The 11,210-nt window shown below is 32.8% G+C and overlaps 1 pseudogene; it reads right to left on the reverse strand.

The window, feature by feature from the left end:
- Positions 1 to 959: 959 nt before the first annotated feature.
- Positions 960 to 3,160, reverse strand: LOC128174617 (N-lysine methyltransferase KMT5A-like; annotated as a pseudogene).
- Positions 3,161 to 11,210: the final 8,050 nt, after the last annotated feature.

Below are 11,210 nucleotides of genomic sequence, written 5' to 3' on the forward strand. Positions count from 1 at the left end.
CAGTAATCGAAATATTTCTGAGAAATTGTATGGATTTAGGCAAGATTGAACTCTTGTCTTGTTCAACCAAACGCTCGGCTGTCTCCGTTTATCTCCGACAAACAAGAGAGACTCTGTTTTGTCGGATATTAACAGAGACAGCCAAGCGTCTGGTTGAACGAGACTACATTGAACTCTAGCGTGGGAATACATACGACTTTAAAATAAAAAAATATCTAAATTGTTTGTACAATTTATAAATCTTATTATTTTCATGGTATTAATAAATACGTTTTCCTGAAAAACTATTCTTCAGAATACATAGCATCGGATTTATATCGATTATTTTCAAGAACTAAGTGTTGTCAGCGGTATTGATTTGTGCTTAGGTCCAAACACTGTTTCACTTTCGTTTTGCCCGAGTAAGTGCATAGGAGAGTTGATTAACATCAACTCCCAAAAATTGAATGTCACAGATTTCCAATGCAGACATAAGGAAAAAATACATAAACGGGCATATGAGAACTTATGCATGTTGTTAATTCTTGCCTTAATATTCTAAACTAAAAGTTTCAAATATTTACAGAATCTTTTTTTTTTATAATAAACCATTTCTGCACTGAAAATGGGGTATATAATGTAACTTTGAATGCTTTCATCATCCAAAATTTTTGTAAATAGCTGTAATTATACCCTATCTAAACTGTACAGCTGTACATCACATCCCTTCTCCAAAATTATTACAGTCAATGCACATTTTGCACAAAATACAACCAGCCAAAAAAGCATAGTGCCAGTCCAGCAAAAACATCTTTAAATCAAATAAGATGATACTATTCATTAAGCTAATAAGATTTTATCGTTTAATTTTAATTTAACAGGCGTTTATCACACTCCTAGTTAATAAAATATTGACTAACAGACATTGCATTACCTTAATTAAAATCCTCTAAATAAATAAAAAATAATGCATTTTAAAATTAAGTTTCAAAATAAACAGAACATGCCTTATTTCTCCACCAAAGATTTTTGTCATCTCCATATGGATAAGACAATTCTTCACCTACTCCTATGTCTTTGTAGCAAAAAGACATAGTTTCGGCCTCCCATCGATATCCAGTAGTTTCATTCTGGCGTTTGCATCCTTCACATTGTTGTCGTTCACATACTGACAAATATGTTCAACACAAGTTGCAGCATCAATGCTGAAATAAAGAGCAAAATGAAAGCATCATAATAACTATATATATATATATTTATATACATCATTAACATAGTAAATTACTGATATACATGTATAACTTTTTTTGGCAACTTTTATTGATATGAAAAATGAAGATACTGTGATAAGTAAATAGTCATCGGTATTGATTTTCATGTTTTAATTGAAAATCAGTTTAAAGGGTAGAGTAATGACCCTTTAAATTCAACTTGTTATTTGATATTGCATTACAAGAACTCTCGATTTTAATAAATTTATGGATCAACTCAACAACGAAAACTAAAATATTGGTATTCAATGAATATTGATGAATCTACAGTAACTTACCAGTATTGCTTTCCTTTATAAAAAAAAGAAATATCATGTTACAATCCAGCTTCTTGGAACGAACAGCAGCTTCTTCTGGTGAAATATTTTCACCGAAATATTCCAGCAAAAACTCTCCTTTTTTGAACTGTTCTTTTGCAAAAACACCAAAACCTTAGGATGATAATGAATAACATATTTTGAGTGTTTCAATTTCTTCCTTTCAATTTAGCGTCATTTTTGCTTTTCTCAAATACCATGAAGTAAGAAAGTTAATCTAGTATTTACACCAATGTAAATTATGCATATCAATTGAAAATTTGTTATGCTTTGTCTATAACCAAGCCCCACCCCTAAACAGAAAACCATTCTATACTTTCAACAATATGTGTCACATACAGTACCTGCAACATTATTTTTTACAAGATAAACGATAGGATAGGATACATGCACGATAGGATAGGATTAACGCACAATAGAGCAGGATACACGCACGATACGATAGGATTGATACACGATTGGAAAGGATAAATGATGTTCAGGATAAACTCATTATCCAGTGAGTATATACAATAGTCACACTAAACCTGATGATTGCATACTTTGATAAACAAAAGGTACGAAGCAATTAAGTTATAAGCAGAATTTCTATTTTATTTTCAAACGAAATGTATTGCTAAATATAGATGCCTCATTTGAAATGAATACACTGAAAATATAATTGAGGTGGGCTAAAACTATCTGTATTGTACATATACACAAATGTTGTTTACGTTACCTATCAGCCAATCGTGGAACAGCTCAGCCTGATGAAAATTCACACAGAAAATAGTGGCCTAGAATAAAATTCAATCTTGTTTTGAATTATTATAAAATCTATTATTAATATAATTATTTTTTTAAAGATTATTGCATAAAATATGTACATCGCGTAACGTACAAGTTGTGTGAAGCAGTAAGACACTCTCCGCGTACGATTTAATAAATTAAATGTACGGGTAAATAATATGTTACCTTGTTCCTTTAAATTTTGACTGCTCATATTACTCATTTATCTCCATTTTGTAGAGATGATTATATTTTGTTTATTTCTTTTTAAAATATCTTTGAAATAAAGTAATTGCCTACATATAACTCAATATTGTTCATCTGATTGAGTGCTTTATCTAGTTGTGCATTATTATTCGATAAATTATCGTTTGCGGCTTACTGAACGACTTTTAACTTGAATATAAAATCACTTTCCCACGAAAAGGCAGCATACGATTAACACAATCGGATAAACGAAAATAATGATAAACGATAATTCTGATAGGATTAACGCACGATAGGATATGATTAACGCACGATAGAACAGTATACACGCACGATACGATAGGATTAACGCACAATAGGATAGAATAGGATTGTAAAAAATAACGTTGCGGGTAGCTCACCTGAGCAACAGTGTCTCTAGATAGAAGTATTTGGTAATTTGCTTATGAACCAATGAAATGCTTAAACACACAGCTTCATTCAGGTGAACTAAATATGTATTGTATAACCTCAAATTTACCTTTGAAATCAGAAATGTATTTAACTTGAAATCCGTCTTTATCTAGACCAGACCGAATATAAAATTTTAGCATCCTCCTCTGGTGACGGTCGCCTTCTCTAAAAAAATTATGTAGTAGAACATTATTAAGTAATTTTTGAACAAATATTGTGATGCTGGCTAAAAGAAGAATTGCTAATAAAATCAGACAAAATTGTGAATTTGCCATTTTGAATCAAGATTATGGTGTGGTTGTTTATAAACCCACACCACTGGGGATCTTCTGACTTTTCTGTATCTGTCTTAGTCAAAATATCTTAGCTATAGAAAAACCTAATATGCCAGTCATGTTATGTTGAATGCTGTTTCACTGAAATAATGCAATTTTACTTCTGCTGCAAATATTTTTTTCTTTTCATACTATATTCAATATTGGCATTTTTGGTGATGCTACTTTCTTTAATTCAATTCAACAATGTCACAAAATCTTATTTGTAAAAAATTTCATTCGGCACGTTCTCCAGACAAAAAATTTAACCAATAAGCTTATATTGTGTCTAGTGATGTTTACTCTATTGCGATATTATATTCATCTGTTATTTCATATCACTAATTAAGCTACAATAAGCTTTTCCAATTTAATTACCATTAAACAGGAATTTATAGATATAGACAGGAAGGCATATTTGTTTTCTTTTTACACAATTTAGTTTAATAAATAAAAAAAATGTGTTATTATGCATATTGTGCAGTAAAGACCAACAAACACTCTCTCTCTCTCTCTCTCTCTCTCTCTCTCTCTCTCTCTCTCTCTCTCTCATGCTTTAAATGTTGACAAAGCATCAGAAAGCGACTTAACATCAACATCATGCTTTTAAAGGAAATACAGCCTACTCCGGATATATTGAAATTCAGGGGACCATGCAAATTATTTCAATATATCCGTATTTCAATATAAGCGAAATTGACTGACGTGAAGCCGCCATTTTTGAAAGTTCAATCCTGATGTAAGCCTAGAAAACCAAATCCGAACAGATTATTTGGTCATCATGTATCTATTATACAGTGGACAGATTGCAAGGTATATTAGTCCTTGAAAGTTTGATTAAAATTATATCCGTAAGTTTTGTAAGTTTCATTTTGTTTACTATCTTAAACATCATCATCATCTCCGATCGCATTCTTTTACGTTTTAGAGAAAAATCACCAGACTCAAACGATTCAAATCAGTACTGCTAAACGCTGCTTGTATATCATCCTAAGTGTACTCGCGATAATCTCAACACCCTAAGCTATTTCGAATTTAGGCTTTGTCCTTTTATCAATAGCCATAACTAGTTCGTATTTAGTGTCTGAAGATAAGGTTTTTCTTTTCCGTGGGGTTTCCATATTGCGTCTAGCCTCAATACATCCGTATAAGTAAAAACAAAAAATTCAACAGTGAATAAAGTTTACTTTTTAAAAGAAGTATAAAAACACACATGATGAAAACTTATCTATTCACACCTTAATATATCAACCGGTCAGTCTGGCATAATTACTGTCACCAACCGTGACGACAGCAGCCAGGGAGTACTTCAATATAACCATTATAAAAACAACTAATTATCACCTATGGGGACTGATCAGTGGCTTCAATATAAGCAATATTTCAAAATAACCGATTTCATTATAACCGTTATATCAATGCAAAGAAAATGAGAGGCAAAAACTGGGGATTTATATCTATTTCAAAACAAGCGGAATTTCAAAATAAGCGATTTCAATATAAGTGGAGTAAGCTGTACAACAATATTCTTCTCGTAGGCAATTCTCAGGAGAGTTTTTAAAAAGCCAGAGGACACTAAATCAACATAAACTCTGACTACTCAATAACTTTTTATAAAAGGAAATAACTCTAACTGTAATGGACAACAATTTGATTTTACACCGAAATCTCTCTGAATTATCGAATCTAAGAATCTCACAACAGCTATCAAATGAGGACATTTCTTCAGAGTTGGATAGGTGTTTGTAACCTGCCTTTATTTGAATGACTACATTTGGTGAAATAAGATTTTGAGGATTCCATTGATTTCCTTAAATTTCAGTTATTAGTGACTGTACATGATTCTCCTCAAACCGAAATGACCCGTTTAGTGAAATGCGAACTGTAAACAACATGTTGACAAACCAAGAGTACTGGCTACGTTTCATGTTCTTCTTTAAGAAGTTTTAATTTATTTGACTCAATTAGGACAATTTGTTGAAATAAATTCTTGTTTGAATCACTCATTCACTATGCTGTCGTGGAAGTTACAATTTTCACAAGTTAATAAAGTAGTTGCAACATTCAATTTCAGTTTAATAAACTTAAGACAAGTTAAGTTATTAATTATCTTAATCCATATAAAAGTGTTTTTAATAACATTAACATGTTAATTTACACCATCTAATAGTTATACAGAGTTGGAGAAATGGCCTAGAAATCCACCAGACATTGTGTCCCATAAATTTTCAAAATTTGCCAGACATCTTGAAAATTATTCAGACAAGTAAATAAAATGACAAAAATACACGTTTAATATGTGAAAACATTTTCATTGTTTATATTTAAAGCCACTCGGCTTGAATTCTGTTTACCGTACTTCAATACGAACAGTTCTAAAATGGTTCTGCAGTGTTTGTTTCGCTGCAGTTTTGTCCAAATTTTGTAATGCCTTCTCATGTTATGTAGAATCTTGGTAAAGTCTAGAGGCTTTATAATCATATATACTGCTGATGTTTAAAAATAAGTTAGAATACCCTTAAATACTGAGCCTAGCAAGGCTTATATAAACGTAACACGTTTCTATATGAGAAAATCATTTTCAAACATAGAAGTTGAATTAGGGTTACTATCATCAAGCATCTCTTCCATCTCACTGGCGCCGCCATATCGGATGCCATTTTTTTAACAAAGTTAACTCGATCATTAAATGGTTGTTGGTCATTTATGTTTACTACTTTTAACTCCCTCTGAACTTGATACGAACGTCTTATTAAATTGATAAATGAAGGAAACCCCTAAATATCAAAAAACCAATCTTTGAGTTACTCAATTGAATTTTGTTTTCTATACTGCGTTTCAAAATTTACCAGACACAATGTCCAACGGAGTTCTAACATTCACCGGACAAACATAAAAACAACCACAGATCACCTGCCATCCGGCATATTTCGCCAACTCTGGTAATGGTAATACTAAAAGATTGAAAACTGTTCACACTGCTCTTTCTCAACAGATATTCTGGACATTTAATTAACATTTGGTGAGTGGATTTAGTATTTTTTATTAGAAAAAAAGCCTAAGAACAGATAGTTGTAGAAATCTAAATAAAGCTAATATTTGTTCAGTTTTTATGTTGGGACATCTTTATTTGATAAACGGGGAAAATGAACTTTTTGGCGACCTGGGGGTAACGGTTACCATAGAAAATTGTCAATAAAACACCTATTTTTTGATGCACTGGTTTTCTTCCTGTAAGAAATTTATTTAATAATCTTTCTTTGGTCGACATATCAATGCAAAAATTGACCAGAAAACTTCACCACTGCGTGTATTACATTGATGAATGTTTTCCGGTGAATGAACATAGTTTAAATGTCGACAAAAATAATATGTATGTATAATTTTTGCAAATGCCGTGGTAATTTGATAGCCAATGTGGTACTTAGGGATAATAGACCGTATTATCTTCGCACAAAGGACTATGTGTGGTATGGTCAAATATCTGCCCCCGATTTCAACCAATTTTTAAATATCATCGTATAAAAATAAAATCTTCACAAATCATTGAATAGAGGATGCTTATAACTTTAATCTTGATTTTAGTCACCATTGCTCATTCGCTGTTTATCTATGACGTCACTTAAATGACCTAATTCCCGCAAATTTGCAAAAAAATGAAAATATTCTCATTTTTTCACCATATTTTGCATTCGGAAGTATAGAGCACAGGTCTGCTCAAGTGCGATTTTAACATATGTTTTTCGTCAAATAGTTATACACATTGTATTAAAAAATGGTACTTGAGCAAGCCTGCGCTCGATGTTTCCCAGTCGAAAAACCATAGGAAAATACCCATATTTTGCAACAAAACACCAATTTATCAAAAAAGTGCAATCTTCATGACGTCATTTCTACATTATGACGTCACTGTGGTGATAACCTTTTACACCTTTATTTCCAATATGATTTTAACTATCTTTCACCTTATTTTTAAAGCTCTTTCTAAAACTTATATTTTGGGGGCAAAAAATGCATAAAACCGCACATAGTCCTTTATCTCGCATGTAAAATGAGCGATTGTTACGAACATCGAATTCACAATATTACGTCACAATAACTAAAACTCGATGAAAAATCGTTTATGACGCAATATATGGTTGTTTAACTTCATATATACACACTTTATAAGGCGCAAGTAGAGGCTGACCTTGCTATAATTTAACATGCTAAAATACGCTTTTCAACATAATTTAACATGCATAAATTTCTTTAGAGGATGTCACAGTACTGTAGTGAGATTTTTATTTGCTCAAGTTATTTATTGCCATATATATACTATGTAGCAGGTTTGAAACAAACGGTAGCCCGCTAGCCCGGGACAACTGAAACTTGTGGTCAGGCTACCAAACAAGTCATAAAGGTTGTACTGTGGGGCTACTGAAATTTTAAATACCATACTACCACTGAAAGCAATGTGTTAATATTTTTTTTACAAATTCCCAAATATTTGCTACCGAGATTTTTAAACATCGGTGTGAGATCTACTATGTTATTGTTCGACGTTGTTTTGGTCCGACTTAACAGAGAATGCAAGTGGTGCACCGATGTAGACATTTGATCTGGGGAAAATATGGCATTGCCTGGTGGATGGTTCTACCGCATCTATAGTAACCGGGTGTCAATTTTCTTTAAAGATTTGGCATTATTATGGGTTCTAACTCTTTAGAATCTCTTTATTTTGGAACAATATATGGATTCCCATGTTAGAAATCTTGGTACCAGTACTTTTTTTAAAGTAAAAAATTGACAGATGACGTTATGATAAAGTCATTATTTATCAATAACCTGTGGTTGAATTTAATCATATATCAACGGTCGCAGCGTTAACATTTTATCTCTTTGTAATTGTTTGAAAGAGTATGAAATAAATTGAAATATCTTACCAGGATCCGTTGAAAGTTCCCAAAACTAATAGGCTCATGGTGGTCTACCATTTCTTTAACGGTATTTCAATAACTCGTACATCAATGAATTCGAATTCTGTTTTAAAACCCTAACACAAGCAAGCAAGCAATATAAACTGTGCGAGTACGAGACCTTAATCGATCGACAATAATTATTTGAATCAGTAATTTGATTTAATTCATTAATATCAAATCTATCGACGACAAATTGAGCCCAGCAGCCTTTGGTAAACTTGTGAACTCCGGACCCCCCCCCCCCCCCAACACACACACACACCGCGAGTCATACAACGTTAGATATTCTATATTGCAAATTAAATCTTATAAAAAAAAAACAAAAAAAAACCCCACTCATCGGAAAGTTGAAATAATTATTATACAGACAGAACACTGTATGAAATTTGTAAGAAGGTTGTGTGTATTGTACATGTAGCGGCGTTGGATGCGATGTGCATTGTACATTAAAATATCGTCGGCTATTAACTTTATTGTTGTTTGTGGTAGTTTTCCCTACGAATAAACAAATTTAAAGAATAAAGCAACATTTACTCACCTTCTGACCGGTGACATTGAAAATGCAAGATGCCATTTTTCTTTGGAAATCCCCGGATTATGTACGAAGTACCCGAATGATAATGTCCGTAGACAAAATTGAATTCTTCACGGTGAGGTAAAAATTCGATTTTTTATGTGTTTTCATATTACGAAATAAACCATCCAAAAACCTTCCAAAATGACCACTGTGACTTATGATTTAAAAATTTTAACTACATACATGGCAAAATTGGGAGAAATCGTCGAATTTCCGCGGTACCCTTGTTGCGTATTTTTATGTATTTTGACATATATGTGGTCAATGATTTTGGCACCTTTTAAATCTTTAAAATGCAACAGAACAAACAATTTTAACAGGCTACAGTACGGATATGTCTTTAATTATTAGGCAATTAACAATTTACTATTAATCAAGGTTGCGTTGGCATACAAATTAAGCATGAATATTAGGGAACCCGGTTTGGTGTCCCCTTATTCTACAGGTCCCCTTAACATGTATATAAATTTACAGCCGGTGTCCCTAATGTTGAAACTCTGTGTATATATATATATATATATATATATATATATATATATATATATATATATATATATAAAGTGATTAGCAGAATTTTGTCCGTGCCATCCCTTGTAAAACAATCCCTCCCAATTTATAGATCCGCGCATTTCATGGCATTTTAGAGCGTACAGGCCCCGAGGTTATAAAACTTTTTTCCATATTCGTACTCCAACTCGTACTCCGTACTCCGAGTATGTGCTCCACTGAGTACGGTTCTAAAAACCGAGGTTATAAAAGTTTTGGAGTACGTTCTCCGCTGAGTACTATTTGAGGTATGCTCCAAAAGCCGATCTATGAAATTTTACGTCTCTGGAGAAAGACAGAGAACGGTAATTCATGTAAATAGTCCTGGCATGTAGGCAAACTGTACATGTATTCAGGATTAATTATTTGACTGCCGTCATGGGAAAAGGGCCCTTAAGGTCAAAATTTCACAAACTCACTTTTTTGTCAATTCTTATTAGTCAACTCTTTCTGAATACAAATATACTAAGATATCCAAGATCTTGTGTATTTTAAGCATTTTATGACAATTTTAGTAAAAGATGTTAACACGACTTTGAGGTAGCTCGTCGAAAACGTCACGGCGTCAATTTTTTAGGGTCTTCCGTCTTCAGCGGAAGACCCTTCTATTATTCTATTGTTTCTTTTTCACTTTTCTTATTGTTATTAGGGTCTTCCGTCTTCAGCGGAAGACCCTTCTATTATTCTTCGGTTTCTTTTTCACTTTTCTTATTCTTATTATTAGGGTCTTCCGTCTTCAGCGGAAGACCCTTCTATTATTGTAATGTTTCTTTTTCAGGTTTTTTTTTTTTCTTTTTCTTTTCTTTACAATTTTTGTGCAGAAGATTTCTCTGAGATGGGTGGTCCGATTTTTGTCAAATTTTCAGCATCGATCTATTATTATATAAACTTGATACGCTTTTTTTTATTTTGTAAAAAACACTTCCGGTTCGGACTTATCCGCCATTTTGTCATTTTTTAAAAAGTTCTTGTCCACGTATCTCCTCAAAAACGAGCAAAGATAGAAAGCTGAAATTTTCAGGAATGATAGAGGACATGAACGTCTAGCCTCACGAGGAAAATCATTGTCCGGAAATTCCGAGTACGGAAGCTAGCTGGGGTCAAAATATAGGACACGTTTTTGACGAAAACGTCTTGTCCACGCATCTCCTCAAAAACGTCCAAAGATAGAAAGCTGAAATTTTTAGGAATGATAGAGGACATGAACGTCTAGCCGCACGAGGAAAATCATTGTCTGGAAATTCCGAGTACGGAAGCTAGCTGGGGTCAAAATATAGGACACGTTTTTGACGAAAACGTCTTGTCCACGCATCTCCTCAAAAACGTCCAAAGATAAAAAGCTGACATTTTCAGGAATGATAGAGGACATGATCGTATAGCCTCCCGAGGAAAATCATTGTCCGGAAATTCCGAGTACGGAAGCTAGCCGGGGTCAAGATATAGAACACACTTTCGATGAGTTTTCATTGTCCACACATCTATTTGAAAGCGAGAAAAGATAGAAAGCTGAAAATTTCAGGAATGATAGAGGACATGATAGACTAGCATCACGAGAAAAATCATTGTCTGGAAATTCCGAGTAGGGAAGCTAAATTTTAAAACTCATATTAAATGTGTTATAATGACCTCAGACTAATTTTAAAACATAATATCTAAGTTGCATTTTAATTCTACGTCTAATAAAATCTTTTTCCAATTGATGGGATGAAATTTAAATTTTTTTGAAAATTTTAAATTTAATTAAATCGTTATAAAATGACCTCAGACTAATTTTAAAACATAATATCTAAGTTGCGCTTACAATTTTTTGTCCAATG

Source organism: Crassostrea angulata, chromosome 2, assembly GCF_025612915.1.
Source record: "Crassostrea angulata isolate pt1a10 chromosome 2, ASM2561291v2, whole genome shotgun sequence".
NCBI lineage: Eukaryota > Metazoa > Mollusca > Bivalvia > Ostreida > Ostreidae > Magallana > Magallana angulata.